Genomic DNA, 15799 nt, shown 5'->3' on the forward strand with positions numbered 1-15799 from the left:
TACTGCAGACCATAAGGTCAGACTCTTTAAGCCGTTTTGTCGCTGTCGTTTTGAAAAACAACTAAATAGCGAGTCCCGTGCGGATGAAGCAGCCAATGCTCGCTCTCGTTTTGAAAAACAACTAAATAGCGAGTCCCGTGCGGTTAAATAAGCAGCCGATGCTGTACTACTAAAGAGCGAGTACCGGGCTAAGATGCGGGTTCAAAATAATGCAGCTCATAGAAAGGTGCTTAGATCCTGTTTTTTGTGCGGGTGGATATACAGCTGATACTCGACGTTGTCTGAAAAACTAAAGTATCGGTCAATGGAGAAAGTGGAAAATACTGCAGCCATAGAGAAACCCATAGAGAAAGAAAGTATCTAGTCGTCGTTTCGAAACACGTCTAAATATCTTTCCTTTTATGTAAAATTATTCGTTTAATCCCTAATGACCTGCTCAAAGACACCCTAAACACTCAAATCACTCATCCCGAAACATAGGTGTTTCGAACACTCCCTTCTTTTGCTGTAAGTGTTTTGTGTGTCTGTGCAACAGAGTAGTTTGTGCGTATGACCACATTCGTAATGATCAGTGCAATTCAACTACCCTTATTTCAGGGAGCCGAAAACGCAAAATTGATTCGAGTACACTTATTGTTTGGGTGTACCATTGCCGTTCTTTGCTGCAAACCATAGGAAAAGGCGTTTGGAACCATGTTCTTCGTGCTGGTGAAAAACCAGCCGATATTCGACGTCGTTCCGTAAGACGATACAATATCGAGATCAGGTCTATGGAAAAGATTCAAAACACTGTGGACCATAAAGAAAGGCGATTGGATCCCTAAATAGCGAGCCCTAGGCCTTGAAAAGGGCGGAAAATACTACAGCCTATAACAAGCAGCTGATACTCGCCGTCATTTCGAAACACGAGTAAATTGCGAGTTCCGGGTTATGAAGCAAGTTGGAAATACTGCAGCGTCCAGGTCTATGGATCAGGTTCAAAATACCGTCAGCCATAGAGAAAGGCGCTTGGATATCATTTTTCGTGCCGTTTAACAATCAGCTGATACTCGTCGTCGTTATGAAACACGACTAAATAGCGAGTCCGCGGCTATGGAGTAGGCTGAGAATACTATGAACTATGGGAAAGTCGATTGGATCACACTTTTCGTACGGGTGAACTCGCCTTCGATTCGAAACACGACTTATAGCGAGCCCCGGGCTAAGACACAATTTCCAAATTCTCCAGTCTATAGATAAAGGCGGTTGGATTCCGTCTCTCGTGCAAACAAAACAACACTAAACAGCGAGTCACGGGCTATGAAGATGGTTTAAAATACGTAAGACAACAGGAAAAGGCTCTTCAATCCCGTATTTCGTACAGGTGAACGAGTAGCCGATACTCGCTGCAGGATCAAAATACTGCAGCCAGAAGGGAAATGCGCTTGGATCCTGTTTATCGAACGAGTGAGCATGGAACAAAACCATGCGACGAAGTGCACGAATAGCTGCACAACAGGCAACTATATAAATATAAAAGAAAGAAAAAGTCGGTATAGAGACCTTAGTGAAAAGAGGGAAGCTTTGTGAAATAGGGAACTGTCGGAACTGGATCCGAAGTCAGGAGATAAGATTACTTTTTCTCAAGAAAATAGAACCACTTCAAGAACACCTCCAGACATGGCTTCATTCAATACGAAACTTAAGCTTGGCCCTGACCAAATTTGCTTTTGTTTCATGGGATTGCAATCCCAAGCAAATAAGATAGCTAACAAGAATATACTTTGAAGAACATTTTGAGTTTTGGGCTTGCTGCGCTACAGTAAAATAAGAGCAGAAAGGCAGCCCAAACGTGTCATGTTTAACGGCTTAGATTTTCTCGAAATTCATATTTCTTTGAGTGGTCTTACACCCTTAGTAGAGGAACTGCTGTGAATGTTTCCATTCCTGTAAGCAATATCGTTAGGTCCCTCCCACGAGCTTTCAATGAGGCTGAGGTTGTACATCTCAAAGAATGGAATTATCATCATTTCATGGCTGAGACTATTAGGCCTTTAAAAATTGCAGAATATTAGGTATTTAGTTAATACAGAGCTTTACAGAATGCGAAATGTCAGTTAACGAGCAGTAGATCTCCAATTTTAGCATCTCAAGCTTACTTAGCTTTAGTACAGTTATCTCCAACTTTATATCCCATACTGTTCTTTTTGTAGCATCTCAAGCTTACTTAGTCTTAGTACAGGAACGATTGGCAATCCAGCAGGAGTATGAAAATTCGGAAGCGTCTAATTCCGTTGAGAACACAGAAGCCGAAGATCTAAATCCTGGAGAAGAAACATTGCTTGAGAATATTCAAACACACAATGTAGGAATGCCGAGAATCACAATAGCTTCAGGTGATGGTCAAAAGGCTTTCGACTTGATTTCGTTGAAGATTCTGAAAAGTTGGCATTTCCAACTATATATGCTGGCGTAAAACAACCATCTTCCAAAAGTTACACAACCATATTAAGATCAGAACTTAAGAATGTAGGAAGAAGAGGTTGTAGAACTAACAAAATATTCACAATTAAAAAAAATTGGAATTAATAAAGATTCGAAATATATTTGCAACTTGCTTACATAAGCGTAACGCGTCAAGCGTAATCACAGCTGCTATCGGTCTTAATGAAGATTAAAGGTATAGAGAAGTTCTTAAGCTAATGAATAAACCTGGAGGTATGTTCGGTAGTGATTTCATTACTAACTTTTATTGACGCGTTTTAGTTTCAACAGAGAGATTTAAGTTCACGGTATGTTTTGATTGAAAGACGATCCAGAAATAGATTTGAGCAATAAAGAGTCTATATCAAATGTAATAGTCTTCATTGATAAATTTGTGACTGCAGATGCCAGAAACTCAGAAGCACGAGCATTCGTGTCTAAAAAATGTTCAGTGTTGCGCTGATTGTCTATCAGATTTTTCATGTTACCTTCTAAGTTATCTCTGTCTTTAGCGTCCATTATCCAAAACTGTCTGTGATAGAGTGCATCCATAAATTCAAAACGAGCTCGCCTATTACTCTTCCCCTCCTAAGTCATAAAGACTTTATTATTTTCTTCTGAAACTAAAACTTTTACCAAGGGTCATCTTGTGGGGTGACACTTCTCATCCTTTAATAAGACTACTTGACGTTTATTAATATTATGACTTCCTATTTGCCATTTATTTCTTTGTTGAAGAGTATTTAAATAATCATTCTTCCCATTAACCCAAAATTCCCTCTTCATTTTCTGAATTATCTTTTCCGAATTGGCCAACAATTGAGGACCATTCCAACAAATTCACATTCTAAAAATTTTTCTGATTGTATCCCTCTTGATCCTACGTCTGCAGGGTTGTCTTCTGATCTAACATGTCTCCATTTTATATCCTTAAACTTTCGTATCTCATCAGCTTGAATAAATTTGTCTTTATTATTTTCGTTTTTAATCCATGCTCTTGTGATTATTAAATTACTCCAGCCATATGCCCAATTTTTTTCTCTCATTTCAGTCCTAACTCTATCTATTAATTTTACCCGTTACTCGTAGAGTAAAAGGGTATACATAGCTCCAATTTGGGAATGGTTTTTCGATTTTTCTTCGAATTAACTTTGCTTTTGCTAGCTTTAACTATCAAAGAGGAATGCTCTTTCGGACGCATCAGAGAATCCATGAATTTGGACTTGCATTTTACCGTAGGACTTAAGACAGCTTGCGATTCTAATGCTTTCAAGTGATGTTAGATTTTCTTTAAAGGCCTTCCATTCCTTGGCATCTGAATCGGACAAGTTTTGATCGCACTTTTGCTCTGTCAATCAATGTTTTTGCATAAACAATGTTGAGCAACTACGAGTTTTTAATTGCTGTAGAATAAATAAGCCGGGGCAGTTAAATTTCCAAATTGTTATTCCGAGTTGAAATCAAAACCAAATCAACACCGCTACAAAACCACGCCTAATGCCAGAAGTACAAATTTTACAAATAAATCTTCGAAAAGCTCCCAAAAGCGCATGCGCTACAAAATAAAAGTAAAGCGCATTCGAAACTGGAAGAACCAAACCAAAATAGAAACTGCTGATCAATCCGCCGCTGCTCATCCGCCTTTGTCTTTGACTGCTTGGCCCAACATCCTACCCTCGTTGAAGGCTGGCCCATCAACAGAGCCCTTGAGGAGCAGCAGACATAACCTTGACAACGCACGCTTTGTCGATCCAACAGCTGGATTAAATAAAGCAACACGGTTCAGTTTTTACAGAGCGATGAAACTGGTAGGTGGTCGAAAGACCGCCCTCGTTAATCAAAACGATGCAGCTGACGCTCCAATGGCCACCTTATCGTTGCCTTTATCGTTTTCTTATGCTTCACGAACGTGCCCTCGGAATCGATTTCCTTGTTCTTAACGTTGCTTTGGCACTGGCTATAGTAGTCCGAGATCCTGCGATCTTAAGATTCATCGACCACAGTACGCTTGCGACTCATGGCGCCAGAGGAAGTGCAAGGTGAGAGCATGATATGGGTGGAGGTTCGAATAAGCTCCTTCTCGAGGTGAGCCACTTCTTAGCCGTGACGCTCGCGTGTGTTATCGAGTTCCATTCACGTACGCGACCTATAATAGATGCATTTAGACTGTCAATACGAACACGAGTTGACCGCAACTCTTCGATGGACTTGCAGACGACGGACTTTATCCTCGTATAGCGACTCGATAATTCGATTCAGCTCCTCATACTGGTAGCGCAACTCCTGTAGCGACTGCTTCAACTTGTCATCATACGCGAAACTGAGGCGTCTGTCGATTTCGCTTCAGATGCGGCGCGACTTATTGATCTCCTGTGAGTGGATCTGATCCTTGAATGACAGCTCCTCACGCAGAATCCTCCTGTTCTAGAGCCTTGCGCGTGTCCTCGAACTGCTTGCGCTGAAGAACCAACTCCTTGGTCATATCGTTCAGTTCATCACCAATCTTTTTCTGATTGGCATTAGCCAGGTTGAATTTGCTCAGCTCATTGCATTGCTCATTGTCCTCAGCAGTGCTGCACTCCTTGGTTTTCTTGTCCAAACGGTTCTTCAGCTCCTCGTTCTCCTCCCACAAACGCTTGCTATCGATTTTGCCACAGAAAGATCCTTAGCCGTACCATCCAGAAGGCGACGGGTCTCCAGCAGTTCAGCCTCGAACATGTTCTTGATATAAGTCGTCTCGCGGTTGATCGTGTCCCTGGTGGTCTACACCTCGATGCTCAGGCGTAAATTCTCTGTCTCCAAGATACGCACAATATAGATGGCCGGTCGATCGTTCAGGTTCTGCAGCTCAACCTCCTCAGAAATGCAAGAGTGGCAGGTGGAGCTCAGGGGGCTGGAGACCGCTGATGAAGCGCCCACACGCGTTTTCCTTGGGGTGCAACCATCTCCAGAAACTATCAATCCAAATCGCGTATTTTGCACAAGAGGGAGACCGTCTCCTAGTTAGATTTGCCCAACTGAGGGGAGATAAAAAACTGGCTGGCTCCAATCAGAAAATCCACACGATGCGCTCTGTGGAAGTGCGGACCTGCCAGAACCATATTGGCAGGAACCTTCCAGTTGGAAACAATGTTGGAACAATGTTCTGCCCAGGTTGACGTTCTGTGATGTGAGACGCCACAACTGCCTCAATGCATACCGAATACGTGGAATATGCGGACCGATAAAGCTGAAATTGGCTGGCCAGCGTCTATGTGATGAGATCAACTTGTTAAGCGGAATCAAGTAGCTCTCAGCAGGGAAGGAAGTCTCCTGGTCGACCACGAACGAGAATGTTGGCGTTTGGCAAGAACACTGCTTCAGCGTGTCGATCCTGGGTGACGAACGCGTTAGCTGGCGGAGCCAGAGAGGTCGCAACGCCAGCCTCATTAGCAGGATCTACGTCGGAAGCGGGAACGGAAGCAGGGCTGGGCAACTGATCACACGGATGTAACAGGGCATGATATCGGCGATTACAAGTTCGGCAGCGGGAGGATGAGCATCCGGTGGTTAAGTGTCCAGACTTGAGGCAAATAAAGCAGAGGTGTACGGCACCTTTGTTTCAAAAACCGAACCATGTATCCCCAAGTTGGCAGGCTGTCAGCACTGTTTCCTGCGAGAGAGTCTTCCCACTTCGCCTTTATGGCAGGGTCCAGCTTTTAAAAGATGATCTGGATAATTTCGTCCGCCGTTCCGGAACTCATGACGGCCCGCATATGACCATTGCATCGGTCGGATAACTTCCAAAGAATTGCAACGGATCCCTGCTCGACTACCCTTAGCTGCAGTATTTCGTTGATGTTAGTCGGGAATATTAATCGTCGATTACTAAAACTAAATCACTTCCGATTTCTCTATAAGTTAGTTCCTCCAAGAACCAAGAACGCCGCTTCTCATCCGTCTCTGTCTTTGGCTGCTTGACCAAACAAACAAAATAATACAAATCATACAATTAGTTTAATAACCTTAGTACCGGGTTTATAATTAGAATCAAATTAAAACTCATCTTTATTCGGATCCCATTGAAGGCCCAACGTTTTAATCGATTAATTTTCTTGAATCTCTAAAATTGTATTATTTTCTTTGTTTTTCAAGGCTTTTTCTATTTCAGAGACATTGGAAATCCATTTTGGTAGGTTGAAAGCTACCATTTCTAGTTCTGATGTTAAATGTTCAACATGTCTCTTTGATTCGTTTATGGAATTAGCACCTGTCACCAGGTCATCCATATAAAAATTATTTTTAATTATTTCCTTAATTGCAAAATTTGTTGCGTTAATTAGAAACATCGGCTAGCACTGTTGTTACTAAATAAGGTGCCGATGCTGTACCGTAAGTTAATGTTGTCAACCTTTATTCCTTAAATTTGTTATTTGGCGAATCTTTCCAAAAAATGTACAAATACTGTTGAGCTTCTTCATTAACGTTAACTTGACGGAACATTTTGTATCAATGTATCATCATATCAAAGATATCTTTTTGGACTCTTAGTCCAACTAACTTGCAACTTACTGAGGCATCGAACACTACCCTTAATTTGGTTGTAAGCCTGGATTCATGCCTTGATAAATAAAATTCTTTCATTCTTTTACTCTTCTATGTCTCCCAAGGTAATATACATGATACTCATGCATGAAATTAACAACATTTTCTTTAAGTTTCGCATTTTTGTTTAATTTTCTTTCTAAATTATAATATCGCACTATTGCTTGCGCTTTGGAGTCTCCTAAGCCTTAATCATTTTAAGTGGATATTTTACCACATATAGCCTATTGTTATCTTTTTTCGTGGTCTCTAAAGAAAGTTTTTTACAACTTTCTCCAAAAATTTTTCTAAATTGTCTACTAACATTGTAGTAGCCACAATTAATTTTATACCTTTTGTGCCACCAGATACAATCCATCCAAATTCAGTTATTTGACAAATAGTCTGTCAATTTGAACTACTCCTTCTTTGACAATATGGAATACAAATCCAAATAACAATATTTACCCCATTTGGTTTATTAAAGTAAGGGTCTGTCAACGCATATTTTGTCCATTTCACAAGCTTCATAAGTGTCTGAACAGGACACTCCACTGACCTTAGTTATCATCTTCTTAATAATGGTTCTTAAGTTTTAGCCACCTTTTTTGATTTTACTTTAATCAATGCTGTAGCTAGCTATTTTGTAACGCATGTGTTTACTTTTTCCCGTTTTTCAATTGGGACGTGGAGCATAGTGTGATTTGGTTTCTTGCAAACTTAACATACATTTTTGGATTTACACCTCTTGAACGACGAATACTTAAAACACCTATTGCACAAACGTTGTTTCCTCTCTTTCTGATGGACTCATTTCTCAAAAATTATAACAATAAGTTACAATGTTTTTTGCATAATAGACAGGTCTTAATTACCGTGGTATATACCATTCTTTTAAAAGATTTGGGTTCCTCATCTTGAGACGATCTAAGAGAACTATAACGTTCTTCCAAGAAATTTATCATCTCGTAATTGCATTTCCTTAGTTTTTTACATGCCTTTCATAAAGTTGAAGCGCTCTTCTATTAAATTTTCGGATAATGATGTTTGCAAAAATCAATTCAACACCTCATTTAAATTTCCTTTTGACTTTATCAAATGAATGTATTGATTTATTCAGTCAAAAACCCCTTAATTTGTTTTGCTGAATCGTTTCGAAATGGGCAAGTCGATCAACTGATTCAGCTGATCAGGGAATATTTAAAGCCGTTACTCATAGAGTATAAGGGTAGACTAGATCCGTTGAAATTATGCGAAGAAGAAGGAAGCGGCTACGACCCTTAAAGTATATATTCTTGATCAGGATCAATAGCGAAGTCGATGGAGCCAAGTCCGTCTATCCGTCCGTCCGTCCGTATAAAGGCTGAGATCTCAGGATCTACAACAGATACAAAATTGAGATTAAGCATGAAGATTCTTAATGTCCCTAGACAGCGCAAGTTTATTTCAGCATCAGCTTAAGAATACGTATTTAAAAGATGCCACTGCAACTTGTCCCTAGTTTTCATCCGGCCACGCCCACTCTAACGCCAACAAACCGCGGAAAACTGAGGCGTCCATAATATCATAGTGTATGTCGTTTGACCTTGTAATACATATTTTTGTCAGTATCTATCGATTTACGAAAGAATTTTCAAATCGGAACATTATATCGCTATTTATGAAGAAATGTAGGTTATAAGGCCTCACATGGGCAGTGACGTCACTACCAGTTACTCAACATGCTTTCTCCGACAATAGGTGGCGCTTGGGGAATATGCACTATCAAAATGGATATTTTAAAATTGTGTAACGGGTATCTTATAGTCGCGGCACTCGACCACAGCGTTTCCTCTTATTTTATCTTATTTTCATATTAACTTTTACATTGCCTCACTGGTTAATTCACCAGCTTTAATCATTATAATTTCTATCATCACTCTTGCTTGCGCTTCTAGAAGCTTAATTATCCTTTCCGATAGGCCCAAAATTCTTTTATTATATTTTTGGTTTAATGCCATCGTTCCCTTATTCGATGTCGTCTATGGGATGTTGCCCTCTATGTTACCATTGTTACCATCTTTGTGTTGTTAAGTCTTTGCTGCTTATTCTGATTTCTACGACTTAAATATACACTTTTTCTCAGCGGGTATAAAAACAAATCGTGTTAAAATACTTAGTCGTCGCGCTGAGCACTAAATTTGCTATTTTACTCTTTTTTGTACGATTTACCAAGGCCAGAAACATGGTAACGCCACAAAAGATCGCTTTTTCGCTTTCGCTGATCATGCCACAATGTAAGAGCAGTCTAAATAAATGACGTCCACATATGTGGGGTTATATTTGTTTTTTGAATGTCACAATTTACATAAATTCTTACGAAAATCACATAAATAAATAAAAACCTTCAAAAAAATAAACAATAATTCAAAATTAACTGTTTCAAAATGGGCTGCCAGCTAGAGAGCTGTTACATACTTCCTCATCTATTAAGAGCTGACAACTATAAATGATCAAATCTGCCATCTTTACTCAATATTCCAAATTTTCAATAAATTTTCCTTTGAAATTTACAGGAATTCTTCTCGTTTATTGTTTCTTAACACGCCCGGAGCCCCCTTGAACACGTCCAAAAAATTACATCAAAATTTGCCGTTTACGATTCTATAGCGGACACACATGGTTACATTAATTTTTATATATATATATAAATTCCTTCTTAAATAGCTGACATGATATTCTTAAAATTCCTTTTTTCTAGGCCCACGCGCTGCTGTGACCCTTTGGTGACCCGGGCGTGAGAGTCGTTCACGTGCTTTAGATCTTTATTACGCCAATAGCACTTATCATTAAATAGGTGCAACTACCTCTCACAGGTGGTGAAGTTTCGTTCTTGGACGCGTCATGTAGATATGTAATCCATTATTAATATCCATTAACATCAACCCACCCGATACACTGCAGAAAACTAACATCGTCTCTCATTCATTCATATCAGAACACAAGGGGGTTGCGTACTAGGCTTCCTACTTTGTGCTCTGAGAGCTTTTCTTTTGCATCCCAAATAATAGTTTTTACCGATACATGGCTGGTTTCCGAAATTCTTAGCTCTGAAATTTTTCCGAGTAGGTATGTAATATACAGGCTTGATCGATCACTCGGATCCGGGGGTGGAGTGTTAATTTCTGTCGACTCTAAACTCGTATCGGAGGAGATTAATCTTCAATTCGGCGATATCGAATTCATTTGTGTTAAACTTTCGCTTCCTGGTAGGTCTTTATTTATTACGTGTTCTTACATCCCTCCCAAGTCCGACCCATCGACGTATGAGTTGCACATAGCGGCTATACAGTCCATTTTTACGTTATTATCAGATTTGGATCAGTTAGTGGTTCTGGATGATTTTAACATACCACAAATTAACTGGTCAAAAAATGAAAATAGTTTAGCTTTAACACCTTCCTCACATCATGATTTTGTTGCAGGTATGTTAGACATGACCCTGGAACAAATGAACCATGTTAAAAACTCTTTGGGTCGGTTACTCGATCTATGCTTTATCTCAGAGTCGGACTCCGTATATATATCTAGGGTTCCACCACTTACACGCCCTGAAGATATTTATCATCGCACTCTGGAAATGGCAATCGATGCTGGACCACTCCAAGTGACTGAGCCTACTAGGGCTGTCAAAAAGGTTCGATGTTTTAGCATGTCAGACTTTCTTACACTTAATATTCTTATCTCTGATTTTGACTGGTCCGATTTCTACGCATGCAATGATATGACTTCAGCTTTAAACATATTCTACCATGCATTAAACCTAATTTTTGATATATGTGTTCCGATGAGGTACCCGCCCAGAACGTATAACCCTCCTTGGTATACCAAGGGCAAGCACCTTAAAAAATATAAAGTTCAGGCTTCAGAACAAATACTTAAAAACTAGAACTTCGCTTAGTTACTCTCAATACTTAGTTGCTCGGTTAAATTTTACCGTGCTTAACGCTCAGTGTTTTAAAAAATATTTAGCTTGTTGTAGGACCCAATTTACACAGGATCCGAAACAGTTTTATAATTTCGTTAAGACTAAGCGTAGACCTAAAACGTTTCCTTCAGCACTAACGTTTGAAAACTCAACGGCGAGAACTGATCAGGCAATAGCCGAAGTTTTTTCAAACCACATATTCACCTTCGACAACCGCTAGGCAGCCTTATGTCTACGGTGTTCCGCAGTCGAACCTCGTCACGCGACCTTTTGTATCTAAGAGTGGTATTCTTAAGGATCTTCAGAGTATTAAGCCGACATACTCTCCGGGCCCCGACGGCGTTCCCAGCTGTGTGCATAGGTACTGCGCGTCTTCCATTTGCAGTCCTCTTCTCAAACTGTTTAACCTCTCCCTTGAAACGTCTACGTTTCCCCCTATTTGAAAGGAATCTTTCATCATTCCTTTACACAAGAAAGGGAAAACTTCGGATGCTGGTAATTATAGAGGTATCTCTAAATTATCATCAATTCCTAAACTCTTTTAGAAAATTATTGTGCCCCATGTGCAACACCAGTGTAGATCAGTAATATCTCCATAACAACATGGTTCTATGACTCGACGGTCTACAACTACAAGCTTACGTGAATTTACCTCTTATGTCATTACTGGGTTCCGAAAAAGTCTTCAGACAGATGTCATCTACACTGACTTTAGTAAAGCATTTGACTATGTAAATCACTCACTTTTAGTTCATAAACTTGACTTAATCGGATTCCCATGCGATCTTCTTAGGTGGGTTGAAAGTTATCTGACTGGTAGAACGCAGCGTGTTTTATTTAAAGATGTCTTGTCTGGTCCGATTTATGCTTCATCCGGTGCCCCTCAGGGATGCCATTTAGGTCCGCTATTTTTCACATTATTCATAAATGACCTTTAACAAATTCTTTTATTTTTATGTACGCAGATGATGTGAAACTTTGTATTCAATATAAAGATGCGTGCTACCAGAGAAAACTACAATCTGACCTTAACAATTTATAATTTTGGTGATCTGCAAACTTACTAAGTCTTAACTGCTCTAAGTGTAAAATAATGACTTTCGTGGCCAAAATTGGGATGCAAACATACATCTTCCCTCCTATAAAAGCAGACTATTACTAATAAACTTACCTACCCTGGCTAACCGTAGGACAATGCTTGGCGTTGTTTTTATTAACAATCTTATAGTGGGGACATTGATAGCCAAGCCCTAATAGGTCGCTTAAACATCAATGTGCCCGCTAGACCCACTAGAAACTATATACCCTTATCCTTGGGACATTGCAGCTCGAACTTTGCCCTGAATGAACCATTTGGGATACTATGTTCGAGTTACAATACCCTCTACCACATTACATCCAATACTTCTCCTACTAACATAAAGATTGTCTTACTATACCACTTAGCACATATTTAATTTATTTATTTATTTAATTTTCCACTCGGTACTATCCCCGTGTTCCGAGCCGTACGATAGACGGCAGCGCCCTTCGGTCGGTTGGGCACGTTAAGCAACGGGAGTCGCATGTTCATGTGTGAACAGCTTATAATAAACACATTCTTTCTATGCAAAAGGCAAATATGGATATACAGTTAATTTTGGACCCTTTTGCCTGCAGCAGCTATATTAATAATTTCATTAAGAAACTACAAAGGCGTATTTCGAAGATAATACGTGTAGCAGGCATTCAGTTAAGCACTATGCTCTTTGAAGAAATGAACATATAGAACTATTTGAAAGAAATTGCAAGCAGTAGTATACTGTCAACAGCCATTGACTTTGCAGTCTACAGAGGGATACGCCCGGATAGTCTTTCTATTACAGAATATTTCAAACTGAGCTCTGATCACATTCCACTAATAATCTCATTAAGAGTCGCTGCGTTAAAAATTAGTCGGCGGCCTCAAATTCTTCCTCGTAATGCAAGTTCCCCGCGGTTTCATGCTGTAATTAACAGACTTGTTAATCTCAATATGGTGCTCAACTCCCTTGAAGATATCGACGATGCAGTTGAAACTTTTGCTCGGAACATTCATATCGCTGCGGAATCGTCAACCTACGGGCAAGTCTCCAAGCCTTCCAATCCAGCTCAGGCACTATTAAAACCTGAGATTATGGACTTGGTAAGGCTGAAAAGATCATTGCGTCGTAGATATATGAGGTCCCAAGATCTAGTCAACAAAAGAGCATATCGACGTGCTGAAGACGAGCTTAAAAAACTCCTGCGTAAAACGTGAGTTCTTTGAGGAAATGCTTCTAAATGCGGACCCCAGCAAACCTTACGGCTTCAACCTCTGGAAAGCTACAAGGAAATTAAAAAGGCAGCCTCTTAGAAAGATCCCCATTAAGAAAACAGACGGTATATGGTGCAAATCTGACTCAGAGATCTCATTAGCTTTTGCCGAAGAACTAGAGCAACGCTTTGAGCCATTTAACCTTGCGAGCTCGGAGGATGTCGCTGATACTCGGGCCTTTCTCAACTCTCCTGCTCCAGATGCACTCCCCATAAAGCAGGGTTGCTAAGGCTCTCCCTAAAAAGGGATTCCTCTTCCTTGTTCGATGTTCGTATGTTACGTATCCACCACTTCCCCTCCCAATGGAGGTGTGCCGTGATAACGATGATTCCAAAGCCAGGAAAACCGGAGAACCTTGTTGGATCGTACAGGCCGATAAGCTTACTACCTACATTCTCTAAAATATTCAAGAGAATATTCCTTAGTAGAATTATGGGAGTAAGAACCATTCAGGACGCCATTCCCGACCACCAGTTTGGTTTTAGGAAGCAACATGGGACTCCTGAGCAAGTCCATCGAGTTGTGCACCATATTCTGAATGCCTTTGAAAACCAGCAATACAGCTCTGCTATCTTCCTCGACGTTAAGGAAGCCTTTGATCGCGTGTGGCATGATGACCTGCTGTATAAGCTGAAATTTCTTCTCCCGACTGCCCAATTCCTCTTATTTAAATCATTATTACTTGGTCGAAGTTTTGTGGTTGAAGTAAGAGGGGTGAGGTCAAGCATAAGATCTGCTCGTGCTGGAGTTCCACAGGGGAGTGTCCTGGGTCCCGTGTTGTATACCCTGTTCACTTCTGACCTGCCTTGTCCGAATGAACCAAACACACTTCTGACCACCTACGCCGATGACACGGCGTTCCTAGTCAACTCCTCTTGCCGTATCGAGGCATCTAGAATCACCCAGGAATTTCTGGACACATACGGCAAGTGGACTAACAGGTGGAACATATCGATTAATGGAAGGAAATGACAACACTGCTGTTTCGCTTGGAGAGTGCAGTCCCTTCCGGAGGTTAAACTTCACGACGACATCATCCCGCAATCATCACAGGCGCAGTACTTGGGCCTCATTTTGGATAAGCGCCTCACGTGGAGGCAGCATAATAGCAGTTACTTGTCGTTTCAAGCTTAGTAAACTCAACTGGTTGGTTAAGCCAACGAGCAAGCTAAGCCTAGCTAACAAAGTGCTACTGTACAAATCAATTGTGGTGCCCTCGATGATGTACTGCATCCAACTATGGGGCTTGGCTTCGAATTCTAACGTTATGAAAATTCAAAGGGTTCATAACCGGGCGTTGCGCATGATTGCAAATGTGCCTTGGTACGTCAGAAACAAAGCCCTAGAAGATGACCTCTACATTCCCTGTATTAGGGAACAGATAAACAGGCACTCGAGTCGGTACAACGATCGCCTCACAGCTCACACAAACCACCTAGCCTCCTCGCTGGCTAGCGCTACCATTACGAGACGTCTAAAGCGAAGGCATCCAGCCGATCTCTGGACAAGAGGACGCCAAATTTCTCAAGTCTTAAAGCAGTAATTTAGCATTAGCATTTAGCATTGATCTCTAGTTATCTAGTTATTCCTGTTATGTACGAGGTGTGTTCAAAAAGTAAGGTGACTCTTCAAATTTCGCGAATTTCAAATTTTTCGATTATCGAAACCTTTTAGAAGTTATACGAGTTGTGTTCAAAAAGTAAGGTGACTTTTCAAATTTCAAATTTTTCAAATTTTTCGATTATCTTCAGTTTTGGGAACAAGAAAAAGTCACATGGGGCCAAATCCGGTGAATATGGTGGCTGAGGCATTATTGTGGTGTTGTTTTTGGCCAAAAAATCCAAATCCTTTGATCCATATTTTTCGATAGCAAAAAATCGCCGAGCTCGCAAAACAACTTGTAACTTTACGCCTCTCACAACCAAACAAAAGAGGATGTTCCATTGAAACTTGGTACAGATGTTAGGGAAGAGTGTACCAATATAACAAAACAAAAAAATCAATAATCGAAAAATTTGAAATTCGCGAAATTTGAAGAGTCACCTTACTTTTTGAACACACCTCGTATTTATGTTATTTGTTCTTTGTAGTACTCAACGTATTATAGCCATTAAGTTGGCTGATTGACGTTTAATAAATGTATTTATTGTTATATAAAAAAAAAAAAATAGTATACTGTCAATGAAGAGGCTGTTAAAGCCGTTTTTGAAAAGTAAAATGCGATAGGCCAGTTTAGAAGACGCGCTTAGAATGGCCATGGAGGCAGACAGTAATAACGAGGAAAATCTAGATGAGAAGGACACAATTAATGATAAATTCTCAAATTCTCTCAAATTATTGTCTTAAACATAAACAACAATGTTTCAGATGTAGAACCGGATAACAATATCCGAGATTAAAACTTCCGCCAACATAGCCACCTTATTTAGATCCTTTAATTTAAAGCAAAAAACTTACCGAACACATGTTTT

The 15799-nt window shown here is 40.2% G+C and overlaps 1 pseudogene; it reads right to left on the reverse strand.

The window, feature by feature from the left end:
* Positions 1-4446: 4446 nt before the first annotated feature.
* On the reverse strand, positions 4447-5892 carry LOC108118267 (annotated as a pseudogene).
* Positions 5893-15799: the final 9907 nt, after the last annotated feature.

This window comes from Drosophila eugracilis, unplaced genomic scaffold, assembly GCF_018153835.1.
Source record: "Drosophila eugracilis isolate 14026-0451.02 unplaced genomic scaffold, ASM1815383v1 contig_2011, whole genome shotgun sequence".
NCBI lineage: Eukaryota > Metazoa > Arthropoda > Insecta > Diptera > Drosophilidae > Drosophila > Drosophila eugracilis.